Raw genomic sequence first — 19,784 nt, forward strand, 5'->3', positions numbered from 1 at the left:
TAAGGTCTTCTTATATAAAAGGTTAAATATACACAAAATATACATAATACAGGGTGTACATAAAGTCCAGGAACACTTTCATTATTTATTGCACAAGAGTTAAACATTGTACAGAGTCATACATTTTGATTTTTGAAGAGAAATTCTGAAAGTTTTTTTTTTTTTTACAAACATTCGAATGCGAAGCATGAGTGACCCGGCAGACATCAATATGGTAATCAAATGATTGCCATACCTGTCCCAGCATGGCATCGTCGACTGTGGTAGTCGCTTCCTGTATCCTTTCCCGGAGCTCTGCTACATCACGTGGTAGAACCAGTACATACACCAGATCTTTAATGTGTCCCCACAGAAAAAAGTCACATGGAGTGGGATCTGATGATCGGGAAGGCCATTTCATGAAACACCTGTCCCCTTCCATATAGCACAGCCGATCCATCGATGCGACAGCTCCGTGTTCAGGTACCCATAAACTTCACGATGAAAATGGGTTGGAGCCCATCCTGCTAAAAGATGAATGGAGAGCCCGATTGCATTTGAGGCATCAACCATTACTGCAACATGTCCAAGTAGGAATATCCAGTGACAGTGCTCTCAGCGAAGAAGAATGGCCCGTACAGTATTCGACGTGACAGGACACAAAAACCAATTACCTTTAGGTAATCATGCTCAAATTCAATGCATTTTTGTGTATGCTTTGTACGCCAGATTCGACAATTACGCCTGTTTACCTTCCCATTAGTGTGAAAAGTGGCTTTGTCTCTAAAAATTAAACTATCAACAATGCCATCCCCATCCTCATTCAATTACTGCAACTGTGAACAAAACTCAAAACACTTGTCTTTGTTGTCGTCATTGAGCTTCTGCATTAGCTCCAGTTTGAAAGGTTTCATAGACAGATTCTGTCGCAGGACTTTCCATACTGTTGGAGCCATTTCGAGTTCACAGGAAGCACGACTCACCGATTTCTTTGGACTCCTTATGAATGTCTCTCATAAGCGCTCCACATTCACTTCACTCACACTGGGACGTCCGCTTCTCTTTGCCGGTCGCAAGCAATGCGTTGTAAAGAATTTGTTGTGCCAGTGGTAAATGGCCTTCCTTGTTGGTGGCTTGTTACCGTACTTGGATCTGAAGATCCGCCGAACAGCTGCAACTGACTTGTTTTTGTGAACTCCAACACACAGAAAGTTCGCTACGCAATTGAACTCACCATGTTTGCGACTAGTGCTGACTGTCGACAAATTGCCAAACTACACTGTGGCGGTATACATGAAAAAAACTTTCTGGGTTTCTCTTCAAAATGATGTATGTATGATAGCTGTACAATGTTTAGTTCTTATGCAATAAATAATTGAAAGTGTTCCCAGACTTTATGTACACCTTGTATATACGTACCAACAAACAATCCAGAGAAAATATTGTATTTTGTATTTAAGTGTGTCACACTACGAAGGTCAAATCACAACACTGGATAGCCTGCAGATGAGGACACATTATCACATCTTCTGTGGGGGCCCAATGGGTCGTTCCACAAAGAACTTGTACTTCTACATAGGAGAGCAGCTCTGACAGACCTTTGCTGACTTTCAGCAGCTGTCATTGCTAAAGCTATGTAGGCTAACCCCCTTCAATCAACATTCCTTACCTTCATACAGCGTGGACGGTTTGCACACTTGATATCATCGGCGCCTTTTCGACATTGCAAGGCGTTCACCTTTTCGTCACAGAAAGGGACATCATTTGTATAATGGTTTCAACAGAGATCTGGCCAAGAGTTCAGTAGTTTTTACATGAAGACAACTGAAACATTCTGAACTCAAAGAAGCTGATCTACCATCAAATTTTTTTGGGCTATAGTCGATAAGATCATCAAAGCCATGGTCTGAAACTGCCCAAGTTCGAAGTGTATCAGGCTGCTCTATCTCAGCCTTTCGCACCATGATCCACACCACGTCCATTTTATCTTTTCTTGTCATTCCTCAAATGCATTTGATTGATTATCATTGATCATTCCTATAATTTTCAGTATATCATTCTGATGTCGTCTGCAGCCATCAAAGATGCGTTGAAGGACTTAGCCATAGCATTACTCATCAAATATTACTCATCAAAGACCTTCCAAAAATTTTGCTGCAGTTTATCTCAACAAAATCTCAGGATTTCTGCTAACAAAACAGCATCAAATAACAGATTCTTCATTAGAATCAACTGCGCTCATCATCATCATCCAAAACCCAGCAGCCTTTGGGGTGAGGACTGCCACCAGATAAATCTAACCAGAGCTTTGTAGCAGGAGAAAGTGATTAGTGTTTAACATCCTGTCGGCAGTTAGGTCATTAGAGATGGAGAACAGATTGGGGAAGGATGGAGAAGGAAAGTGCCTGCCCCTTGAAGGGACCATCCTGGCGTTTGCCTCAAGCAATTTGAGGAAATCATGGAAAACCTAAATCAGGATGGCTGGACACAGGTTAGAACCATCGTTCTCCTGAATGACCAGAGCTTTGAAGTTCACTACTGTATTTCACCCAGTGGAGCACAGAGGGGGCAGTGCCCATCTGTCTGCCAGCAGCACCATCTCCACCGTTCTTGCCTGATAATCAGGTCATCCCTGAGGATGTCCCATAGGCTACATCATCTCCACTCGAATCTCTGGAGACCAAATCCTAGACTCCTGTCATCATTATACTGAGAGCTCCCAGGAAAACCATGCTTGTTGGCCAAGATGGCCATATAACAACCCTTCATTGGAATAGTTTTGAATCCAAGAACATACAGACACAAGCGATGCATACTTGCAGTATAACTAAGCGACTGTCTGAGTGTTTCCTTCAATCGTTGTAGCAACAATCTGGGTGGATGAATGCTATATCTCAACTGCAGATTCGAGAGTGGTTACTATTGTTCTGCTGTGGGAGGCTTTGCCAGGAAATGTAATGAGTACCTCTGCCACATGGCAGCAGCCACACCTACTCCAGAGAAAAATTACAAATTATAAGAACTTCCCTAATGTCACCTGGGAGAGAACGCGATTATATATTACAGCACCCCTCTCTTCCGATATATCAAACACAAATACCATCTGCGCACTGACATCGAGCATAAGAGGTGATCCTATTAAATGTAAAGGTATTGCTTCACTGGAGCAGGTGGCCAGTGATCGAAGTCGCTAACACAGAACAGTCTAAAGTTTCGTCGCCTGTATTGTAGGAGGACCATATCACATGGACTATCAATCACAAGAGTGGGTCCCTCTATTGTTATTTCATAAGCAGTTTTATATGTTTTTTTCTGCTGTAACTACCGGTACTGCTTTGTACACCACCATACATTTGGTTTTTCCACCACAACTTCGAGGTCTGTCACAGTGCTAAGCCTACATTAACATGTTTCGTTCCATTGGCACTCACAGCAGGCTGGACATTGCAAGGTGTACATTATGCTGCTGCCACAACACAGTGGATGGATGAAATAAAAGACAGAGACATTATTTGTTATCGACAAAAATATGCAGTACATCACAACAATGGAAACTGGAAGAGTTTGCGGTATCATGGAGCATTTCCAAACAGCTGTCCAAAGTGATTATCTCTACATTTAATCTCCTGTTCCACAGTGTTGGGGTAGCAGATGTCTTGGTGATCCATTCTTCGAAGAGACCCTGACCATTGACTCCTCATACTGGTGGTGTATATTGCACCCAGGAGTAGGGGGACAAAGAGAGCACGAGCACATTTAGTTAGTGCAGGTTACCTATATCAGAGGGAAGTATTCACTCTGGGGCAAACCTATGTTTCTCCTTTGACTGACAGGTGATTAACCTATTATTCTTCTAATAAGACCCTGGGAGTAATTCTTCCTTTTAATTGACAGGTACTTAACCTATTGTTTCGCCAAAGCTTCCCCTCCCCTTCCTCCTCCCAATCCCTCAGGAAATTTCCAACCTCCCTCGTCCCCTTCGGTGATACAGGTACACTTTCAAGTCTCATTTATTCGAATAGCCCCCCTCACTCTTATCAATTTGATAGACTACTTAGTTAAACTGATCAATTAGTTAACCCTTCCCCCTTCGGTAAACCCTGCTCTCCCCCGTCCCCTCCCCTATCTGGAAATTGGCAGCTCTGTGGTGGAGAGGAAAGATCACACGACAATAAATTCAGGGGTATATTGTTTATTTATAAAAAAATCTGTTTGCATGGGTTGGATTTCTCTTGCTCGTCATTCTCTGCTGTTTGGGAAAATGCAGGTCTTGTAAGGAGTAATTAAATCGATTGCTTTTTTTCATCCTGATTGTGTAAGGAATAATGTCATGAAACACCCATCTCACATAATTATGTTGTTAAAAGTCTTTCTATTGCGAAGCACACACTGCCCGCCATCCCCCGACCACTGGATTGCACAGAACCCTACCTCATCGCTGCCAGGAGTGTGGTTGTACCGACGAGAGCCTGAGAAGTGACTGCCAAACGGAGGTGTCCCTACTCACATCCCCCTGATCGACAGACTGGATGTGGCACTAACACTCAAACAAAAGCGTTAGGCGGCAGCATCCCTTCCATACTTGACACCTGAGAAGTTCCTGTCGAAACATGTGCTATTTCTCTGTTTCTCCTAGTGTCCTGCTTGACCTGCACGCGCTGTAGGTCGAGGTTGGGCAAGAGCACAAACAAAGCAATGTTTACTCAGTAAACTCCATGCGGAATACCGATGCGTGCTAGAACTCCATCCTTCCAAGGCAAATTCCTGACAGAATGGATTCCGCCATGGGCTCTAATCTGCTGTGAGTGCTGGACAGAAAGGATCTCACGAAAATAAATTCAATTATATGGCATAGGATAAACTGTGTATTTATAAAATTCATTTTGCAGGTGCTGAATTTCATTTTTATTTGATGGGAAAAGCTCACATCCAGCTACTACATATCCTCATTACGTAATTTCACTGCGGAGGAATGGAGATGTCGTCTTATTGGAAAATTATCCTGAGTATGCTCACCTTGACATACAGGGATCGACTGAGAAAGTGCACAATGCCACCACCAGAAGCCATTCCATCCCCTATGCCTCGCCTCATCCCTCCCCTCCCCTCCTAGAAGAATTTGATATGAAAAATACTCACTCTGTGCTGGAGAAGAAGGATCTCTAAATTCAAGAAACTCAAATCAAAGTCAATAAAACATTGATGCATATCCTTCATTTGATAACTTTGCGAGAGACAGAGTGCCCCTCTTGGGCAGACATTGTGCATTGTGACTGCACCCCCCCCCCCCCCCCGCTCCCCATGACATAATAACTGTAATCACTAGAGAATCTAATGAAGTGCGATATAGTAGCCTCCGTTTGGGCTCTCCCGCGTATTTGCCTATCGTCAGGGTGCCGCCACGAAAGTCAAAACAGCCCCATATCCTAATCACTGATCACGTTTCTAAATACCACCTACCACGGACCGGATATCTGCCTCCTTTGACCTCGCGGCCCCCAAACAAAGCATCAAGTGGCGGCATGCTGTTGACTGGCAAATTCCAGACTTGCTTCCTGTCTCTGTCGCTCTCAAGAAGCCACTCCCTGCTTGTCTGTGTAAACCAACGTCTCCAAACACGAAGATAGAGGTTGTCATCTCTCCTCAGAATACTGTTTTCCTATTGGCTAATGCTGGAGATAAAAGGAAGCTGACACAGTTTCTATATCAAAAATAGAGCGAAATAATCCATTTGCACTACCCTGTCCAATTAATCGTTTAAAAATTTACAGGAGTTAAATAGATCGTTTAAAACACTCTCTTCCGCATTACGATGACCCTTCTTCATAATAAAACGTATTTTCAACGTTTGAGTGTTCCACACAAACATTATACAAATCAAGTAACAAATAGATCGTAGCGCTAAATATATCCGAGGTCTCGTACGCGCCCTCCTCCACCACAACGTTGCTACTAAACATATCTGATGGAAAATTCCTGACGCTCACACAAACTCGCGATCACAATACACGCACCACTTGCTGTTGGGCGCTGCTGACTTTCGCCGAGGTGCGCCGGCCATGCCTCCTGGTACCGAAAGCGTGTGTGCACGCAATACAACTATCGGAACAATAAACTGATCAATCGGAAATTTAACGTCGCGATTGGGTTTTTAAAATTGCTATAGAATTCCTAAATTGGTTTTCTCCACTACCTTCGGAAGGAGGGTGGAGGGTGCGTGATGCAACAGAGACAATCACAAATGCCACTGCAAGGCAGAGCCCACTGCGACATATTGACTAGCACTAAACATACAATCCAGTCCGTAGCAAAAAGCTGTCACAGGTAGACGTCGGAGACAGCTGAAAACACTCACACATCTCGCGCACTCACTCCCCACCCTCAAATCCCCATCCCACCACAGACATCCACGCTCGGCGCCCCCGTCTACATCTACATATATACTCCGCTAGCCACCAAGCGGTGTGTGGCGGAGGGCACAATTCGCGCCGAAGTCATATTCCCCCCCCCCCCCACCCTACGTTCCATTCGCGGATCGCGCGATGGAAAAACGACTGTCTGAACGCCTCAGTAAGAGCTCTTATTTGCCTTATCTTTGAATGGCGATCATTGCTCGATCTGAAAGTTGGTGGTAATAATATAAGCTCTACATCCTCGGTGAAGTTCGGATTTCGGAATTTAGTGAGCAGCCCCTTGTGTTTGGCGCGCCGTCTATCAGCTAACTGCAGGTGTGTTCCACTTCAAACTTTCTAAGAGATTTGTAACGCTCTCGCTATTGTTAAATGTACCAGTCACGAATCTTGCCGCTCTTCTTTGGACCTTCTCAATCTCTTGAATCAGACCCATCTGGTAAGGGTCCCATATAGACGAACTGTACTCCGAGACTGGACGAACTAACGTATTGTAAGCTATTTCCTTTGTTGAACGACTGCATCGCTTCAGGATTCTACCAATAAACCGCACGTACACGGCCAGCGGCACGTAAATTGATTGGTGAAAATTACCGCCGCGTCCTCAGTCGCAGTTGTGGACGCGCGTATATGCTAGGGCGCACCACCCCGGCCGTGGATGGCATTCAGGGACGAATGGAGTGGTAGGAATTCGGAAGTTATCAATACATCCAGCACAAACGTCCATAATTTCGAATCTTCTCTCACGCAACACACACACGTCCGCTTCTGTCGCGCTCACTTATCACACTGGTCACTTCAGCAGCCCTCGCTGCCACGGGCAAGATCAGGCAGGTAGGTGCATGCTTTGTACACGACAAGGCCTGAGCTAATCCGTTACTTTCGGTTGCCGACTCCTTGTGACTGCCCTTGCAGGCAGCCGCGGTGCACTCCCAAAGAATCAGTTGCAGCTTATACGTATACAGTAGCTCTAAACTCCACTCCGACGTAGACCCGCCAGTTTAAAAAAATCTACTATACCCAATCCGAGGCAGCGATATTGTTGACCATACACCTCGAATTTCTCACGCGAAATGTAGATTCCTCCCGTTTATGCGAGATATTTTCTAAGATTGAGGAATTCGCACAATACACGCGTTTTCACGTCGCTAAAGTACAGTATCGTTACTTGCCTTGAAAAGCCCGTTCAGGTGTACGGCGTAGACTATATTCCCTCTAAGTATTCTTTCATCAAGTAGAAAAAAATCTTCCTTTATCTGCCACGTCATGCATCACAGGATTAGAATATTAAACTCATTTTTGGCTCATGACGGAGTGTTACTTTCGAACACTCTCTTAAGGTAACCTAATATCTCGCCACATACGATGTCTCTTAAGGTAACAACACAGAGAATTTGTAAATGTAGGCTTTATACTACGTATCACTTTATAAATTCGGTAACACGTCTGATTTTATTACGATGGTTGTCTCTCCTTGTATAGGTGGACCATTGAATATCGTTAAAAGATACTACCGCAACGAAAACAACACTGATATCAAATTGATAGGCTAATTAGTTAAATTGTATGGCGAGTAGTTTTTCTTTTCCAATAGTGGGGTTACACTCACCAGGTACTTCAATCTCTGAAGAGATGACGACGTTCTTTTCGAGGAACACTATTAACAACCGACGTTTGAAGCTGACCACAGAGGGATTTTACCGCTGGCAACATGCATTACTCATAAGGACCACGCTATTAAAAACACGATCACAACGATTATGTTATCGTCACACTGTATGAAAAGCGCCCTTGGTTCTACAGACACACATAAGAGTCGCTGACAGTATAACGTTTTCTGGTAGAAACACTGTCAGCGATTTGGACCAAGTCTCTCCATTCAGCCACATACTTGTATTAGATGGTATGGAGACCTTTTTCGAACCTGTCTGCTACAGCAAAACTCCAACGTGATTTAGGCAATTCCTTTGCGTTTCTAACTGTTCCTCGGTCTCTGACACGACTCCCCTGCAGCTTTGTCCACGTCATTGCTCCAATTTAAGTCGGAACTGAAGGGAAGTCGGAGAGCACCATATCCACCATCTTCTGCAACCCATGTAGGAACAGGTTGAGCTAAGTTAAAGCAACGGGACAATCGTTTGGCCACTCGGTGGAAATGGGAACATATTATCATAGCTCCGCCAACGAAGCTGACCACGGAAGGTTTCTACCGCCAGAAACATACATTATGCGTATGGGCCGCACTCTTAAAAACACGATCTCATCGACTACTTTACCCTCACCGCGCATAAAAAGCGGTCTTGGTTCTACAGGTACACACAAGAGACGCTGATAGTGTTATGCTTTTTGGTCGAAATGCTGTATGCGATTTGGAACCAAGTCTTTCCATTCAACCACATAACTGAATTGTATCCTATGGAGATGTCTTTTAATGATTACAGCCACTAGTGAATCATATTCGTGGCACTCTCATATCTCGAAATGAGTCATCTTTTTCGAACCTATCTACTACACTAAAATTCAAATAGTCCATTATAGTCCCTAAGCATCTTGTAAGTGCTCCTCAGTCCCTGCCCTGCCATTCCTGTAGCTTTGCGCATGTGGTCGTTCCGATTTAAGTCGGAACTGAGCAGAAGTCAGAGAGCACTGTATCTACCACATTCTGCAACCCGTTTAGAAGCAGAGCTGAGTTAATGCGAAAGGACCGTGTTTTGACCACTCGGTGGAAATGGGAACATGTTTTTGTAGCTCCGCCAAAGGTGGACGATGTGTAAGGTCAGTGCCAAACGAAGTCTGCTCGCGCAACACAATGTAGTATAAAATACACTACAATCAGTTATGGTGGTGTTTTTTACCACGAAAGTTAGGGAGACTCCACATCATACAGGAACTGGAAGACAGCCAAGGATTTTGTTACTGCATCGTGATGCAATGCAAGTACTGCAGACTGCAGACCGAAGCAGATCTGCATCCCTCAGGGTGCATTCACATCTGTCACCCAAACATTCTATCATCGTTATTGTGTACCATCTAACAGAGAAAACTACGAACCATAAAAGCTCCGCTAACTTCGTTCGACAGTGAACTCGAAAAGATTTTTACTGCATCTCTCTCTTCCGATACATCGAAAACAAATACCATCTAGAGCCAGCGTCCAGCATGTGTGGCGATTCTATTAACTATACGGGTATTGACCTACTGGAGCAGGCGGCCTGTGATCGAAGTCGCTTGCACAGACCAGTGTAAAGTTTTATCACCTGTACTCTAGGAGGAGCACATACCACAGACTATCAGTCTGTTTGTTAATACACTGTTTTTTTTTCTGCTGTAAGGCGCTTTGTACACTGACATACATTTTGTTTCTCCCACCACGACTACGAGGTCTGTGTCAGGTTCTAAACTTACATTAACACATTCTGACCCATTGCCTCTCAAAGAAAACTGGACATCGCACGTGTAAATCATGTTGTTGCTGCTGTTAACACAACACACACACTGAATGATTTTAAATAAAAGACAGTCACAACATATGGAAACTGGATGAGTTTTGCAGCGTTGTTGAGCGTTTGCAAACTGCTGTCCGATGGTGATTGACAGCCTCAACATTTAAACTCATCTTCCACAGTGAAGGAGCACTTCCAAACTGCTGTCTGAAGGTGATTGACAGCCTCAACATTTAGACTCATCCTTCACAGTGATGGAATAGCTGATAGCTCAGCGTTCCATTTCGATTGATTCCTCGTATTGTAGTCATGCATGCAATCACTGTTTCGGTGCTAGCCATCTGCGGAAGGTGTTGCCCCTCCACCAAGACTCTTTCTCCATCTCTCTATGTGGCAGTCAACAGTGAACGAGTGAATGGATGGGATGGAAAAGACACCACCAACTTACTGTAATAATAAGCATCATAGTTGGTAGTGTGAGCAATTGTAACAATTTTACTGTAATTTCAACACAGACCAATGATGTGGCGGCATGCTTCCCAATTTCATTATCATCACTAAACCCCCTTACTCTACCTTGTGAGTACCATTACGGATGTAGATAATTGACTGTACAGTACGTCCATTCATTGTTAATTGTCGAACATATATGTCATCAGAGTATACCAGACAGAGATATACATATTTCTAGCACTTCGTAATTTTCAATCTTTCTCTATGTGGATGGAAATCACAAGGCATTCACGCATTCTTAGGATAAAGTTAGAAATTGAAAGATCTCGTCATATTGTCTTTCACTAACCCACACTGCAGCACTGTCACCGATTTAATCTGCAGCTGACCAGAAGTAGTCCACTACATTCCACATCTCGTGAAAGAATAGAGCAAACGAAGTCCGTAATTGCTGTTTGGCACCCATCCAAAAACACACCCCTTATCGGTATACAGCAGTAGATATAAAAGTGTTGTGATGTAATAGCAGACGGTTAAGATGAAGAAGAAATGGGTGGTTTTTAAGCATGCAGAGCTCCAGGCAGATGGCGTTTTAAGCAAAACAAGAGCGATATCAATTCAAAGTATTGTTCTAGTGTCTCGGATCAGTACCAAGAAGGCATTGGTATGTAAATTAACTACAGTATCAATACTATTGTTCTAGTGTCTGGGATCAATACCATGAAGGTATTGGTAAAAGAGAACACGAACACATGCACTCCTAAGGCTACACGGTTCTGCACTTAAAACAGGCTGTAATGTTAGAGCGATATGGTTTCCAACCTATTAGTCATGTGGAATGCAACACTGTTAATATTCCAATGTAAAAAATATATTTCCAGCGCATGAGATACATTCTTCTTGCAGGTTTCTCTATTAGAAACTGTAATGACAAACCGTAAAATGAAAAGAATTACTTCCTTAAAACATAGATTCTCTGTGATACCTGAACAATATAGCTATCCAGAGGTGCACAGCGCCCACTGTTTACGTCCGATCACGGTTCAGAAATTATACTATGCTTGCATCAGTCCTATATGAAATGGTCGTTAGTAATGGAGCATACGTCTTACAAAGAAAGAGACAAAGGCTTAGCAGCGGCGTTTGACATGTGAAATTATATGTCATGCCAGGACATCTATCAAGCAGATGTATACACGAGGATTGCAGTACCTCACAAACACCTTCCGCTAACTTAAAATCACCGTAGCTATGAAACTGAAGACTCGATTTTATGCCCAAGATGAGGCAGGGGAATGGACTACGTCGCTTAAATCTTCGTTCGTCTAGAGGAATGTGTCGAAACAGGATGGACATGTTTCATCACACATGATATGGAAGTCCTCTAATGCCTGAGAAGTCTGTTATTAATGATCTCAAGTAGACAGTGCTCTAAGTCACACACAGAACACGTAGCTGTGTATGAACTGAATGCAGGTTACACTACACAACTGATGCAACCCAACAGAACAACAGAGAAAAATGGTCAAATGACCTGCAGCAACATCTCCCTCTCCCTAAAATACATCATCAGTATACCATTAAATCATACCTCGTTACAACACCATGACAGCCGATCACCCCAATTACCGTCCGCAGCTCGTGGTCTTCCGGTAGCGTTCTCGCTTCCCGCTCACGGGGTCCCGGGTTCGATTCCCGGCGGGGCTAGGGATTTTCTCTGCCTCGTAATGACTGGGTGTTGTGTGTCTCTCATCATCATTTCATCCCCATCGACACGCAAGTCGCCGAAGTGGCTTCCGTGGTCTTCCGGTAGCGTTCTCGCTTCCCGCTCACGGGGTCCCGGGTTCGATTCCCGGCGGGGCCAGGGATTTTCTCTGCCTCGTGATGACTGGGTGTTGTGTGTCTCTCATCATCATTTCATCCCTATCGACACGCAAGTCGCCGAAGTGGCGTCAACTCGAACGACTTGCACCAGGCAAACGGTCTACCCGACGGGAGGCCCTAGCCACACGGCATTTCCATTTCCATTACCCCAACTACCCTCAGTTATCCCTTAATGCAGATGCAAATAAGTTTAGAGGCAGATGGTTCACTTTTTTCCAAGAAAGCGTCAGCGACAGCAATCAACTCGTGTGTATCACTGTTACCTCAATAGACATACAAAATACGAAAAAAATGACTGTTTTGCTGGTTCCCGGTGCTTTCATTTCAACATTTTTTCGCACTCCTCTTGCTGTCGCATACTAATTGCAATGTACAATAATTGCTCTGCAGCAAGCCGAAGACTCCCTCGATTTTCCCACAATTCGACGTATTTTCCCTCAATGTATAATATTTTCCGAATTTTTATAATTTTTTTCGATTTTATGTCTCTTCTACACATGCAATTATGACATCGCTTCTCATTCCAATTGTAAAATTGTTTGTAGTACAGTTGCCAACAGCTACCGCAAATGCGCTATTTTTCAGGTCAGGTAGCATAGTATAGAACTGTACTCGAATGCATCCACTCTCACACAACCACATATTCTCTAGTTGCAGTGCATTTGCTCTGGTTTCTGTATGTCTGTGTTTCGGAAGGCTCCCATGGCCCAGAGTAAACATAAGTTAGTGTTTGAGTGTGACTCCACCGTGCGTTATATCAGAAGCTATGTTGGGATGTGGATCCACAATATGCCACATCTGGGACACGGTTTGAAGGTGAACTTGCCATATGTTATATCAGGAGCTATACCGGGACGTTGATCCATAGTATGCCCTCTCTGGGATAGGGTTTTGGAGTGCACTGTTGCTACCTGAAAGGGCAGTTATGAGGAGTCGGCAACTAGAAGTAAAGATTAGCTCTGTCTTTGATGCGTACAAAGAATGCTGCTACTGTCTGATCTTGCCTGTGGCAGTGAAAGCTGGCGAAGTGATCAGTGTGCTGGATGAGCGCAACAAAAGTGGATGTGTGTGTGTTGCATGAGAGAACATTCAAAATTATGGACGTTTGCACTGGGCGTATTGATAACATGAGAATTCCTACGACTCCAATCGTCCTCGGATGCCTTCCACGGCCGGGGTAGTGCACCCTTGCATATACACACGTCCACAACTGCGTCTGCGGACTCGGCAGTAATTTTCGCTGACCTCTACATCAGCGCTGGTGGTGGGGAGTGAGTGCTCAAGATGTGTGAGTGTTTTCAGCTGTCTCCGACGTCTATCTGTGAGAACTTATTGCTATGGACTGGATCTTATATTTAGTGCTTCTGAATGTATCGCAGTGGGCTCTGTCTTGCAGTGACATTTGCGGTTATCTCTGTTGTATCACGCACCCTCCACCCTCCTTCCGAATGTAGTGGAGAAAACAATTTAGGAATTCTATAGTAATTTTACGAACCCAATCGCGACGTTCAATTTCCGATTGATCAGTTTATTGTTCCAATAGTTGTATTGCGTGCACACATGCTTTCGGTATCAGGAGGCATGGCCAGCGCACCTCGGCGAAAGTCAGCAGCGCCCAACAGCAAGTGGTGCGTGTATCGTGATCAGGAGTTTGTGTGATCGTCAGAACTTTTTTTTATCAGACATGTTTAGTGGCAACGTTGTGGTGGAGGAGGGCGCGTACGAGTCCTCAGATATATTTAGCGCTACGATCTATTTGTGACGGAAATTTCGTTACTTGATTTGTATAATGTTTGTGTGTGACACTCAAACGTTGAAAATACGTTTTATTATGAAGAAGGATCATCGTAATGTGGAAGAAAGTGTTTTAAACGATCTATTTAACTTCTGTAAATTTTTAAACGATTAATTGGACAGGGTAGTGCAAATGGATTATTTCGCTCTATTTTTGATATATAAACTGTGTCAGCTTTCCCTTTGTCTCCAGCATTAGCCAACAGGAAAACAGGTATTCTCAGGCGAGATGAAAATCTCTATCTTCATGTTTGGAGACGTTGGTTTACACAGACAAGCAGGAAGTGGCTTCTTGGGAGCGACAGAGACAGGAAGCAAGCCTGGAATATGCCGATTAACAGTATGCTGCCACTTGATGCTATGTTTGGGGGCCGCGAGGTCGTAGGAGGTCGATATCCGGTCCGTGGTCGTTGGTATTTAGTAACGCGATCTGTAATTAGGACTTGGGGCTGTTTAGACTTTCATTGCGGCGCTCTGACGATAGACAGACAGACGAGAGAGCCCAAACGGCGGCTACTATATCACACTTGGCGCGGGGGGGTGGGGAAGGGGGGGTGCAGTCACAATGTCTACCCAAGGGAGGTACGCCATCTCTCGCAAAATGATTAAATAAAGGATATGCATCAATGTTTTTTGACTTTGGTTTGAATTTCGTGTTGAGAGCTTCTTCTTCTCCAGCACAGAGTGTACCTTTTTCCTACCAATGTTTTCTGGGAGGGTGGGAAGGGATTGGGCGAGGGGTACGGGAGGTGGCATTGTGCACTAGCTCAGTCGAGCTGGAGAACACACCAGGAAAATTTTCTATTAACGTGACACTTCCATTCTGCCACAGTGTAATTATGTAATTAGGACATTTAGTAGCTGGATTCAGCTGTTTTCATCAAATAATCGCGAGACCCAGCTCCTGAAAATTTAATTTTTAAATATACAGTATATCCTATGCTATTTAATTGAATTTGTTGTCATGAGATCCTTTCTCTCCATGGCGGAATCCTAAACAGTCAGGAATTTGCCTTGGAAGGATGGACTTGTAGTGTGCATCACTATTTCATACTGGGTTTAATGGGTAAACACTGCTTTGTTTGTGCTTCATCCCAACCCGACTGACGACGCATGCACTCCCTGCAGGACACTAGGAGAAACAGAGAAAGAGCATGTGTTTCGACTGGAATGTCTCAGGTATCAAGTATGAAAGGGATGCCACTGTCTAATGTCACATCCAGTCTGTAGGTAGCGGGGGCTCGAGTGGGAACACATGCGTTTGGACGCCGCTTCTATGCTCTCGTCGGTACAACCACACTCCTGGCAGCGTGTGTGGTAGCTTTCTGCGTGATCCAGTGGGCAGGGGTCGGCGGGCGGTGCGTGCTTCGCGATAGAAAGACTTTTAACCGCGTAATTATGTGTGATGGGTGTTTCATGACATTATTCCTTGCGCAATTGGAATAAAAAAAGTGATCGATTTAATTACTTGTTACAAGACCTGCATCTTCCCAAACAGCAGAGAATGATGAGCAAGAGAAATCCAACCTACGCAAACCTCGTTTTCTTATAAATAAACAATATACTCCTGAATTTCCTGCTATCAGATCCTTCCTCTCCACTACAGAGCTGCCAGTTTCCAGAAAGGGAGGCGAGAGGGGAAAGGGGGGGGGGTTTACCAAAGGGGGAGGGTTTAATTAATTGATCAATTTAACTAAGTATTCCATCAAATTGATAAGAGTGAGAGGGGGCTATTCGAATAACTGAGACCAGTAAGTGTACCTGTATCAGTGGGAGGGGGGGGGGGAGGGGGTTGGATTGGAGGTTTCCTGAGGGGTTCGGAGGAGGAGGGGAAGGCGGAGGTTTGGGGGAACAAAAGGTTAAGAACCTGTCAATCAAAAAGGAGGATTATCCCCAGGGGGTCTTAATCCTCTTGGGAGAATAATACCTTAATGACCTGTCAGTGAAAGGCGAACAACAGATTTTCCCTGATGTAGACAACCCGCACTAACAAAACGTGCTCATGCTATCTTTGTCCCCCGATTCCTTGGTATATGAGTACTGTTTTGGTGTCCTAGGTGTTAGTCATCTTGACCTCCATATTATTTTACACTGCATCTTTCATTTTTATAACTTACAGTACATAACTACATTTGGAACAAGGAGTTATTCTGCTGGATGTAAAACCATAGAGCATGGATAGTGTGCACCATCAGCTGTCAATCCCACCATTGGAGGACTGGAATGATTTTCATACATCCTGGCGAGGATGTAAGTACCCTAATCCCTCCACATTTTTTTCTCGCATTCTCATTAGTTTTATGTATTTTCCATCAATTTTCCTATTTTTACCAGATTTTCTATAATTCCAACATATTTTACTCAATTACTCGAGGTCCAAACCGCCACCCTCGACGAGTTGTCATGTCAGCAAAATGTCTCATCGCTTCGATCTCATGAAGCTATGAGCAAATCGCATTGCGGCATAGTTCTCAATTTCTGTATTGTTGTTAAACCATTCCCTCCATTATATTGTGAGGCTCATAATGTTGCAAAACCTGTTATACAGCCTACATCACATGACACAAACGCTGTTTCTTAGTGTAGGAAATAGGCATTAGCACCACAACACTCTCAAATGTATCAGATTTGTATCTATATACACCAACAAGGAGAAATAAACACCTCAGCATGGAAGCACCTAGAAATATCATGTGTAATAAGACAGGTGACGTAAGACTGGCATGGAACAGGCTTCGCAGAACGGCAGTTACAGTATTAGGTTGAGGAAACTGGTCTATATCATTAGCACCTGTCAGTACAAGTTTGGAACAGGTGTTATACCCTTTGCCGCAAACTCTTCCTGCTTCCATATGTTGCGATGTGCTCCACATTTTTGTCAATAACAAACACTGTCTTTTATTTCAACCATTCTGTGTGTTGTGGGAACAGCATAGTTTACAGCATGCCATGTCCAGCTTTCTGCGAGAACCAATGGGTCAAAACGTGTAAATGTCGTTTTAGCACCTGACATAGACGTCAAAGTCGGTTTGGAAGCTCAACATGCATGGCGGTGTATGAAGCTACAGTCGTACATTTCTGGTATGTCTTACAGCAGAAAAACAATATATAAAACTGTTTATAAAAGAACAACACAGGGACCCTCTCTGGTGATAGGTAGTCTGTGGGATATGGTCCTCCTACAGTGAGAGCGACGAAAGTTCAGACTGTTCTGTGCAAGGGACTTCGATCACTGGCCACCTGCTCCAATGGAGCAATACCTGTACATTTAATAGGATCGCCTCATATGGTCGATGTCAGAATGCAGACGGTACTTGTTTTTGATGTATTGCAAGAGAGAGACGTGCTGATGTTTTATCAAGATCTCTACCAGGTGACGTTAGCTAAGTTTTTATGGTTTATAGTGTTTCTCTGTTGGATGGTAAAAAATAATGAGGAGGGAGAGGATGTTTGGGTGACAAATATGAATGCACCTTGAGAGACAGAGATCTCCTTTGGACTGCAGTACCTATATGTGATTTGGAACTGCACCATAACGCAGTAGCAAACTTCTTGTCCTTCTTCCAGTTACTAATTTTCCCAATAAGAAACACCATCATAACGTCATTTCTACAACCGCGTGTGAAAGCTTTATTTAGTGCTGGCCTTACACATTGTACACGGTTGGTGCAGCTGTGATGACATTTCGCTGAGAGATCAAAAAACGGTCCTGTCGCCTTAACTCAGGTCACCTTGTTTCCCCATGGTATGCAGAAGGTGGTAGACATAGCGCTTTCCACCTTCCACTCAATTCCGACTTAAATTGGAATGATCACATGGAGAAAGTTGCAGGGGGATGGGGCAGAGATAGGGAAACAATTGCAAGATGCACAGAGACTGTCTAAATCCATACTCGAGTTTGCTGCATGGGGTCCTTAGCAGATAGGTTCGAGAAAGGTGACTCATTTTGAGATATGAGAGTGGCAAGAATATGATTCACTAGTGGCTGTAATAATTAGAAGACGTCTCCACAGGATCCAATGCAAGAGTGTGGTTGAATGGAGAGACCTGATGCCAAATTTCAGACAGAATTTCTTCCAGAAAGCGTAACACTATAGATCTGAGAAAGTCAGGTTATTAGTCATAGGATTTTGTACATTTCTTACAACTTCAATCTAGCGTTGCATTTTTAAGTGGTTCCCAACATTGCACACCATCTACTGTTATGTGATCATTCTCAATAAACCATCAACCTCTGTCCCCTAGAGCCACTTGGATATGTCACAAAACTTCTGTTACACTGCGTACATGGTATCAGGATAGAATGCATTACAAATATTGTTTGTTAGCATTGGAAATACCTAGCAGTTGGATGAGGGAGTTGCAAATATCGGCTCAATACCACGTTTCTTAGTCGAATCACTTTCTAAATTCGGTGGGAAGGTGATTTTATTACGAACTTATACCGCTGGAGACGTGCACCCGCACTTTCAAACTGGTGATACATACTCTCGGGATAACCATCTATGTTCAATATCGGGGTATTCGTGTGGAAGACCACTTCATTCGGAACCAATACCATGCCTCGATTTATAAGGCATGTACGGTTTATAACATGGGTATCGTTAGCGATACTTGTGTGTGCCTGTAGAACCAAGAGCACTTTTTATGCAGTATGACAGTAACATAGTCGTTGTGATCGTGTTTATAATAGGTGGCCGCTTATAAGACGATTACGTCTCTGGTCCTGACACACTGGTACCACTTGCGAGAAAAACGAATGAGGTGTGTCCATCCATTGCAGATTTTCGCTCAGTATTGTTTGATGCCACCAGCATTCATTACTGACGAAGTATTATACTTAGTAAGGGATATGTGATAGATTCGCTGTGGTCGGCAGGCTAATGAAGTATGTATTGGGATGTAAAGTTACTGTGGTCAGTGTACCAACATTACGAAGAAAATGACTATGTCTGTTTGTAAGGGAAGGATGGATTTGACGTGGAAAATTGAAATTTCAGCACATCGATAGCCATAAGGGGAACTAAAGATCTTACATGGAAAATTATGTCTAGACATAAGGAATATATATATATTGATGTTTCAGTGTGAGATTCATCCCAGAATCACAGCTGACAGAAGGAGATATTTCTGCTACTTCGGTCATTGTCGAACGTCATCAGCGTGGGGCAGCAATCCTAACATTTAATTGTAATCGCAGTGGTAAATATGTGGCTTGTTTCGGAGGACGACAATGCTGGCCAGCCGGGTGTGTGGTGGACATAGATAGTGACTGGGACTAATGTACATGCCCAGCTTAAGGCTATCAGAGTAGTGGGTACAAAGAAAAGTTCTGACTGGCTAGCTAGTCAGCTTCTGCCTGCAGCCATGGGAACAAGTCTCACCAGCAGTGCCCTCTGGATAACTGAATAGTGAGGTAATAATCAGTATGTGTTGGGCTGTCTCTGTGGTTGCGTGTGTTGCATGTATTCTCCATGGAAAACTGAGCAATTCAGTATCGATCACTGACAAGTGTTGGCACTGGACGTATTGATAACATCTGAATTCCTACCACTCCAGTCATCCCCAGATGCCCTCCATGGGCCTCCTCTGGCAGATATGCCCATCCACGACAACAGCTGTGTCGACGGCAATAGTAAGGCGACTACTAGGATCGTGGTTTAGTGCTTCTCAGTTCATTGCAATGCATTCTGTTTTGTAGTGATATTTGTTGTTGCTACTAGCCTATCGCACGGTTGACCCTTTCCTCCTCCTTATTTGTCCTGATGTAGCTGAGAGAACAAAGTTAGGAATTTTATAGTGCTTTATAAAAAACACTTAG

This window comes from Schistocerca cancellata, chromosome 8 (genome assembly GCF_023864275.1).
Source record: "Schistocerca cancellata isolate TAMUIC-IGC-003103 chromosome 8, iqSchCanc2.1, whole genome shotgun sequence".
NCBI lineage: Eukaryota > Metazoa > Arthropoda > Insecta > Orthoptera > Acrididae > Schistocerca > Schistocerca cancellata.